This window comes from Chelonus insularis, unplaced genomic scaffold (genome assembly GCF_013357705.1).
Source record: "Chelonus insularis isolate UGA/USDA-ARS -01 unplaced genomic scaffold, ASM1335770v1 contig_406_pilon, whole genome shotgun sequence".
In the NCBI taxonomy this organism is placed as follows: Eukaryota; Metazoa; Arthropoda; class Insecta; order Hymenoptera; family Braconidae; genus Chelonus; species Chelonus insularis.
The window spans coordinates 1,844,886-1,854,978 of NW_023276563.1; positions in this window are offsets into that span (position 1 = coordinate 1,844,886).

Below are 10,093 nucleotides of genomic sequence, written 5' to 3' on the forward strand. Positions count from 1 at the left end.
TGCGCGATAAATAATCAATGAAATTGTTATATCATTTAATATTAGCAAATTATAAAGAATTCAATTTGAATTAATGTTGAAGAAAATTTCCAATTAATAAAATGAAATCCACATAATTTAAATCAGATATATCAATGATAATAATGTGTGAATGGAAATTAGAAACTTGTGGATATAAACTAGTTAATTATAAAGTCAAAGTTGATCACGTTGTAAGCTAATAACAAATTGATTAATCAGCTTTCTTTCTACTTGACTGACTGTTCCAGCCAATTTGAAGAACCTTGAGCAAGTCGTCGTGTAAACGACAGAATACTGGAGCTCTAGACTACGATAAATAGCATAAATTATGCAACTATTCTCCAAGCTAAGAGACTTGTACGATTTATTTCAAACTCATTTTGCAACTATTACATATTATTTCATTAATTACAATGGAAATAATTATTTATCTAGAGTATTTAACTGGCAAAAGTTTTTTCATCACCTGACAGCATGAAAATATATAAAAAAATTCCATTTGGTTGAAATATGACAGCTAAATGATACCATAACTCAAAGAACATTTCAAAGTATATTGGTGCAAGCATATTCTCAACTGCATTCAACAATTTACTTGAACATGAGTAGTAATGTACATAATTGTTTTTTATGGACACAAATAATATAAATAAGTAAGGAGGTCATCTCTACAATTAAATTATAATGAGATTGAAAAAAATACTATGTAAAAAAAAATAGTGTACACAAAGGAAACAATTATAAATGTAAGAATATCATTTTTTCATTTGGTAAAATATAATTAGTAATGTCAGGCAAACATTTATATGCTTCTTCAAGGTCTTGGAGGGAGAGTCTTTGCAGTACAGTTGTCAGCAAAGGAAAATGAAGTTGACTGTAATCGCGTGACCACAAAGTAGCCACTGTGCGGTCAAAAGTCGGCAGTCTAGAGTAAGCGAAAGTATGTACTGAAAAGACGAAAGACAGATTTATATGTTATTTAAAGAAGACTTTCCTCTAAACTAAATTCTCTAGTTTATTTATCGTGATACTTCAATAAGATTCATCTCTACGATATTCAGTGCTTATCTGTCTTATCTAATAATTTATAATCATTTTTTTCCAATCCTATTATGGCGTGAGAATTTAATAATTGTTAAATTATTGTCCAAAAGGATTGAGAAGTAAACAATTATTTCTAATTTAATTGTCATGCTTTTATGAGACTCTACATTAACTCGATGATTTATTAGACAAGTAACGGTCTATGTACATCATTTATTGCCAACTAATTATTTCCGTTATATATTTACTAGGTATTCCCATTTTTATATATCATCTATGCAAGAATAAGAAAGTATGTCAGAAGGGTTTTAAATTATTTTCATAAAAAATTCCAACTTCTAAAACATAAATGACTAAAATATCTGATAAGATACAATAATTAAATATTTTTTCAATGTTTTTACAGCAATCCTATGTAATATGTATGACTGTTTTTCAATTATGATCAAGAATTATTTACGGAAGATAATGATTAATTGACTTTTTTTACCATATTTAAAAAATAAATAGATATTCATAGATTCTTAATTGGTTTTCAACAAGCTTTTTCGAACATTCATACCAATTGAATAGTTGAAATATTCAACATATCTATCTAGATACAAGTAAGTATTGTAAAATATAAATTCGATTTATTCATTATTAACATTCTATTAAAAATTTTTTATTAATATTTTTTATAGAATAAATTTATTATGATCAACTGATGACTCTTCTGATTGAAAATGACTATTTGGTGGCCGAGAACTCGAGAAAAGTGATATATAAAAGATGATTGATGGATTGCATAAAAATGATTGCTACATTGAATTGTAGAGATTGTTATCTAGGATAGTTATAAACCTATTTAGTGTTGATATTAATTAAAAATTATAATGAGATACGAAGTATTAATTTATATAGCTAAATATTAAATATGTATTTATTTATAGTATATATATATATATATATATGAAAATTGTGATATGAAGAGTGCTGGCACGAGGGAAGCACGAGTCATAATGGAATAAAAAATTAACGCATGCATAGCATTTACACACAGTCAGAACAGGATCTCTCGTGGCTAGGCTAGCGTGACGGTGAATTTTGTTCTTGCTGACTGAGGGGTATATATAATAAGATATTGCGATGATGGTCATATATATATTCTCTCAGTTCAGATCAAAAATAAAACATGATGAAATGCAAGACTTTTGACATTACTTTCTGTGAGAACTGTTGCAGTCCAACAATGTTACTTTAAATTGAAAAGATCTTCGTGGCTGAATGTGGAAGGTATAATTTTAGTATGATAAATTAATGTTTTTATTTTCTTACGAGCTAAAAGAAACAAATATTATTATAAAAATATTGTCGTATTAAAATTTGAAATTAAACGAAAATAAAAATAATGATACTGGAGAATTTAATTTTTTTTTTTTTTACTATCAAAATGAATTTTACTAATTAAATGTTAAAACTATATTTTCATGGGTAGTTAAAAAATACTAGGGTAAATAAAAACTCTAGATAAAAATTTTCCCACCCTATTACTTCCATCATTGCCCCTCTTCGTTGACACTAAACCCCTACATAATAATTATATCACTCTAATTTATATCCAAGATACTATCTCGTACAACGATCGATAAGACAACTTCCTTAACTTCCCAATCGACTACATAAATAGTAAATGAACGTCATAATATAATGTTCATTCTCATAATAAACAAAGCTACAAATGCATTAGCGATCCAATGTGATTATATTGATCATACAACTCTAAAGGTCAATTTGAAACAAAAAGTAGATATGACTTGATAGCGATAACACAGCGAATGGATGAAGACGGAAATCTTTTTCTACAAGATCGATTTCTTAAGATCGAATCGTAGATCTCGTCCAGAACGACTATCTGCGGATGATCAAGGATGCTGCAGCTGGCAGTCGATGCTATTGGATGGATAAAAACAAGTAAGGTATATTGGCTCGTTCATTTCTTCGCAAATTATCCAACATAAAGAGAAAAGCCTTGGCATGTTCATTTACTGCGTATAATACTATAGCTCGTTCATTCCCAAGTCCTCTTTTACCCGTTCAAAGTTGTAACTCGCTAATGGTTTATCACCGTTAACTCAAAGCCCGTGTAATACCACTTTGATGCCAATAGCCTTCAACGCGTCATCTTTACACTTTTCTTTTTATTTTTGTAATATGAAATTAATAGAAAAAAAAAACCCTAGTTCTATTCTGCAAAGTCGTTATCTTGCAAACCGGAAGGAACTATACGTGAACGTTAGTTAACGATATTCCTATTCTATCTTTTGACATCTATAACGGTAAGGTAGCATGCTATCGATGTTGGAGAAATAGCTACAAATACTTGGGAGAAAACAGAAGGGAGTGAGAGAGATGGAAAATTTGATAGACCTAGACTTTAGCAGCTATTCATAGTCTGCAAGCTGACAGAGCGTGTGTTATACCGCCTGTGGCGTCAGATATACAACGGGATGCTCGTATTCGCGAATGATTTATGAAATAATCATCAAGTCTCACTCTTCGTTCTCATCATTAGAGGTGCCAGAGTGACAAGCTCTCACTTGCACAGGCAAATCACATCATGATTCACATGCAGAATAAGCTAAATTCCATGCGCAACAGGTCTATTCTCAATCGTCATGAACAAGATGTATTTTCTGATACACTCAACTACATTCAATGTTAACTTTGTTTTTATTTAATGGTGTCATTTCAGAATCCATTATTCTTGGAAAAATTAATCATAAAAATTGGGTTCAAACGAACTAATTACCTGTCTGTCTTCAACTTTATCAACAATAGCAGCAGCAGTAGCAAAATCTTCTATATTGTTGAATGAAAAATGATGGTCCTAGCTCAGAAGCTGAAAAAATTGCTTCATCAAATATGATTGAATAATATATACTTAGCAAAACAATGTTTATGATTTTTTTTTAGTCTAACAAGAAAACAGAATTTAGAACAATGTTTCAAACAGTTACACCATGATAAGCGGGTTCTAAAACCAATGTTTGGCATCATAATAAATTATTTATGAGCTTCACGAGCAGTATAAATTTAGTTGTCAATGATTTTTATAGCAGTTGTTTTTGATTTCTTATGTACCTATAGCTTAGTTCTAGAATCAACATCTTCATGATTGGAAACTTTGCAGAAAATTATTAAGCATGAACTCAGTGACATATCCATCATATGACGATGATAATAATTCTTTCACTTGGGTCAATATGTATCACCAAGATAAAATTTGCAATTTCTCGTCTCTGGTCTTAGGATATGATCCAGTCATATGCTAGTAGTTAGGTTCTCTCCGGTGAAGTCTACATGGAAACGACGAGGATAGCGAAGAAGGCGTATACACTGATGCAGTAGAAGTGCAGGGGGCCAGGCGAGGCCAGGCCAGAGCTCGCTCCGGACAAAGGTCAGCCGGGTCGTTGCACCCGCGGCATAGCAGGACAACGTGGAGATGCCCTGCTGCCATGCCGGCTGCCTTATAGCTGTGTGTACCACCAGTCTACTACGTACAACCGCATTGCTCTCTTCTCACCCGCCCTTGGCCTTGCCTTTTACTTTACCTTCTGGCTCTTTGCTGTGTGTCTCGATGCCACACACCTTTCTTTCCTTTCCTTGCTTTTCTTCCCTGTCAATATCAAAGATTCATGCCGTTTCTCGCTGCAATTCTTCAAATGGGATTAAATTTTCAACTTAAAAATTGGATTTGGTAATTTAAGGGATGGAAATATATTTTTGATCGATTAGACGTTAATTAAACCTTAAAAGTTATGACATAAAATTATCTAACCAGAGATTCACTTCAATAAAAATTCACTGAAAATCTATTTGAAATAAAAAAATTATAATTAATCATAATAACTGAAGAAAGTTCCAACCCAAGGATCATAGAGGAATTAAGATCCATTTAATATAGCAATAAAAAGTAGGCTTTAGTAGAAGGTAGGAATACACACAGAGCTATCGATTCTTCAAGCACGGGCTCTTAGTAACAAAGGACGATCTTATCTGGCGCACGGATCAAAAGCAGAACATGGTCCCGGTCTGGGCGCATAGCATGCATTCTCCATAGGCAGAAGACAGAAATATATACATACAGGAGAAGACTCGTTTAGTTTGAATGCTCATGAATTGGAGCTGAGTCTAATTCGTTTGGACCAAGTGGATGAATCTTACGGCCATTATAATTCCATTGTACCAAGCGCTCTCGATTCCCACACTCTGGACTGGCTAATGAGTAATAACCAAGACGGCCAATATGTTATCAGTACTATGGATGAGGGTTCGTCTACCTTAACCGGACCCACTTCTCTTTCATATTCGCTTCGTTGCCCGAGTCCAATCGATGTTGTTCTGCTTATTTAACAGTTTGCCGTAGTAATTTCATGTGGATAGCTTGGAAAATTCTTCATGATAAATGATCATGAATTTCTATAAATAACCTTATAATCTTGAACTTTCCGTTGTATTGCCTATAGTCTAACGTGCAAACATTGATAGACAAGTTTAGAATTTATTTATGAAGTATTCCATTTATTTTATACTTGATACGATGATAGCAATCCTCTCTGATTACAAGTATCACTTTTCTTCGTTATCTGACTAGCTATGATTCAATGTTGTGCTCGACTAATTTATCGCTCATTTATTATACATTTTCCATTGATCTTATCTCCACACTTTACCAAGGTGCAAGTTGCAAGGACAATAGACAATAGACTATTCACCAATATCAAACTCTATCTAATAGTTTACTTGAATTATAGTGAGTATTCACACTTTATGTAAACGACAAATTAATCACTCTACCTTAAATTCATTACTTTCTACTTATTTATCATGTTTAATGTTATTTTTAAATGTAAATAAAGTAGTTAAGTATTTGAAAATCATTTAAATTTATTAGCTGTGGCAAACAACTGGGGACTCTTTTCAAATTACTGGATTTTGGAGTAACCGTTAAATCACTAAATTTAAAACTAAAATTTATTGAAATTGATTTGAATTCACTGAATAAATAAAATTCGAAAGATAGTTAAAGTGTATTAAATAGAAATGTATAGGAGACATCCCTTGTTCTGGTAGGTCTTAAGATCATTAGGGAGCAGTTGGTCAATGTCAAAAGCGAGTCCAGACGCAACAACATCATGATATAGTACATGGGGGTTGTTGTAAGGGTGACAGGGGCAAATTAGCACAGAGCATCTCATCTCGGGTCGCATCTGGACTCTCCATGTTCCGCCCAATCCACGTCCAGTGATTTAGCAACGTTATCCATACCGGAAATATATACCTAAGAGGTTCATTACGAAATTACACCTTTATCATCATCATCATCATCATCATTTTCATCATCTAATTTATTGTCATGATACTAATTCTATGCAGTGTATACATTTAGTTTATTTGACAAAATGACTTAACACTCTGATATGTCGGTAGAAGTATAAATTTTCCAACATTTAAAGATGAAGGTGATGAGGTAGTGAGAATGAAAAATTGAATTCAACACCTGCAGAGTTGGTTGGTTGGACGATTAAGAATTTAAATAGCTACGATGATTACCGTTAGAGTGTTAAAAGTCAGATAGGTTTAATAAAGACACTATTTAAAAAACTCTGGGAATGGAGATAAAGCGGTCGAAAATAGGAATGATATAAGACACTGGCGGCATAACAATTTATCCCTCGGCGCGCATTTCTTAACTTGTTACCAGACCGTTATTATTGTCGAACATGTGCGTGAGTCACGCGCCCGCGTGGTAATTCTGAACTTAGTTGCTGCTAATTATTTTAAACGATCTTGCTTATTTGTAGTCCTAAGAATACAGTTTTTGTTGTAAAATAAAACACCATGTCATTGCTGTAATTATTCTTAATAAAAAAATTCTCATTTAAAAACATATCCTTCTATTTACCTTTAACTGTATTCAAGAAGTGTCCTTAATATTTTTATTTCTTCTATTTAACAAAAAATAGTGACTTAGGGTCATAAAACTATTTATCAATTTGTTGTGGTAAAGGAAGAAAAAAATTAAAAGATGAATAAAAAATTAATAATAATAATAATATTTTCAAAGGAATAATATACAGAAATGAGGAGGTATATAATTCTCCGATATGCAAGTATTACCATATTAATTTTCTCAAGACTGCGGCACGCAGATAAAGCATCTTAGGCAGCAAACTTCAGTGATGAATCAAGCTCATACCCGTAATTATTATTCGAGAAGTTGGCAGTCCACGTTCGAGAGTAAATCGCACTTGGCCTACCATAGTATACTCCTGATGACACTTTTCATTCCTTCCTTCCTTCCTTCCTTCCTTATTCAAAGTAACAAAAATATTTTTCTTCCTGGAAATCTCCAAACCCCTCATCCTCTACTTCAAATTAACATAATAAAAAGTAAAATAATTTCGAAAAAAAATTTCCTATTTAAAATTCAGCTAAACTTTAGTCCCAAATCAAAAGTTGTATCAAGTTGGCATGTCCTGCAGGACTAGTAGCCTGAAAATAATTTTAAAAACTGAGTCTGTAGGCTTAAGTTTTCTGGAACATGAATTAAACGGAGTTGTCATTATGGTAATGGTCCAACACTTGGTGGCTTAGTGGCAGAGTAGAAAAGAAAAGGATAGAAAAGCAGAAAAAGTATAAGTGAGTAGTATAAGTATGACGAGACAAGAGAGTCGATGTAGGTAAAAGAGAAAGCTCTCGAAAGAGAATAGGAGATGATACTTTGATGAGAAATCTCCCTCGATGGATAGGACGGATAATATATATAGATGAATGAATAGATGGTTGTATCGATTCGGCTGACCGAAGTGCCAGTACTGCTTCCGGAAAACTTTCATGTAATGTCGCACTTCAACATTCCACATGTATATATGCTCTATATGTTCTCGATAACGACAAGGGCTGACGACATTTGGGGAAATCGAATTTCAATCATGAGTTGATATTCATTTATGATTATCTAAATTCAATCTATATTTCACTTGATTTTCTCCAACTGATAACAATCTCAATTAATCCTTAGCAACATACGAAATAATGTCCTCAAATCATATCTAAATTAATTAAATAAATGATAATACCATGTTGATGATGGAAAACAATTAAATATCATATTGCAAATAAAATTTGGGTAGATTATGGAGTACAGTTTTGACAAGGAAATATCAAGGAAAATAAGGGAGAAAAGTGGAAGGATTGAAGACAATATAGAAACGAAGACGAGAGAATAACTTTTCACTATAGCAGACCCATCAGCTTGGAACAATGTTAATCTATTTACCTCTGACGTAGTATGACTACTTTGCTTCTTCTTTACCCTCTTTCTCGTACCCTCAAAAGTTACTTGTTTTTATCAGGCTCGTATTTCATCACAGGCATCCGTTTATGAGCGGATAAGAAATTAACTTTTTCGCTAATTAACTCCCTAGAATCACTAACGAACCATAGTGAATGCATCTTGTTTTCTTTACCGATTAACAGTTTTTTCTATACTCTTCTTCGATTTCTTGAAAAAACTCTAAAACTCTAAAATTTGCACTGGCATGAATTTCATGGAGACTTGTGAAAACGATTAAATTAATTTCATTGTAGTTGGAGATATATTTTTTAAAAGGACAAATATGATATATTGGGTTGACAAGAAAATAATAGAGCACTTTTACAAGTGAAACATTCTAGAACATAGAGTATTATGATGTTACCACAATGTCTTTGCTCTCAAGGCTATCACAAGTTATTGATAAACATGATGACTACATGGAAGATTGAAATTCAGCTTTTCAAAAGCTGTTCTAAATATTCCACTATTTCAAAAAAATATTTTTGAAGTGTACTCATTCATTTCTGATCTGACTATCTTAATTATTGTCTTCAAAAAAAATCCCCTCTAGATTTACACATTCCCTTAGAAATTATACTTTGAAAACTAAAAAAATGAGCCAAATATTTGGCAAGTTTTTACATGTATTTAATGAAACTGGGTAGCACATAATAGAAATTAATATGTAGTGCGTATTGTATGCATGATAATTAGCATGAGACGAATGTTTCATCAAGAAAGAGCAGCTTCATTTCAACATGAGTGGCGCAGTGAAGGTGACGATGAACATTAACACAAGTTTGCGTTCAGTCTCGTGCAACTAGTCTGTTAGTCCTCCAGGGATCAGATGGCTATGCTTTACCCTTGATGCTCTGTCTACTATAATGTCGTCCCCTCAATCCCGCCGGCGGCTTCACCATCCATTCGTCATCGTCACACTCGTTTGTCCGACATTTGACTACACACCGGGCCCTCTCACTCATTATAAAACCGCCTAATTACTCACACTCTCAATTCTATATCGTAGTCTACAAGACAATTTTCATAATATTTCAAAATAAATTACATTTTTATTTATTTATAAATAACAAAAGTTTTATTCAAGAATTCTTTATACTCATAAATATAAATTGACTTTTTCTAATTATTTTAACAATAGCAGAAGACTACCTCGATTAATTGAAAAATTAAAAAAACATAACTAAGATGAATATTACTAGATCTTGGAAGAAAAGTTTCAACTGCTAACTTCAATGATAAGAATCATTTCCATTATTTCAATTTATTTTAATCTTTAATTAAATTATTTGAAAAAAAATCCTAGCTTAGTTTAAAAAATGATTCTCAAAAAATTGTTTACATTCCATTAATGTAACTGATGAAATGATTGAATGACCTAGATGTGGGTATCTCCAACACCATTAAGACTTTTTAATAACTGGAATGCCATAGCGCCACTGATAGTTAAAAATCATTGTCAAATATTTTGTTATAACCTCTTGAGAAGCCAATTAAATGACTTAGTCATGATAATACTGATTTAAGAAGACCATCAATCCAAACTCGTTGAATGATATAAAGACAGAGGGACATGATCGCGTGTGCATTGGCTTAATGAACCATTCCTCTCAAGTTCTCACCAGCTCTTTTGTTATACACCAGGAA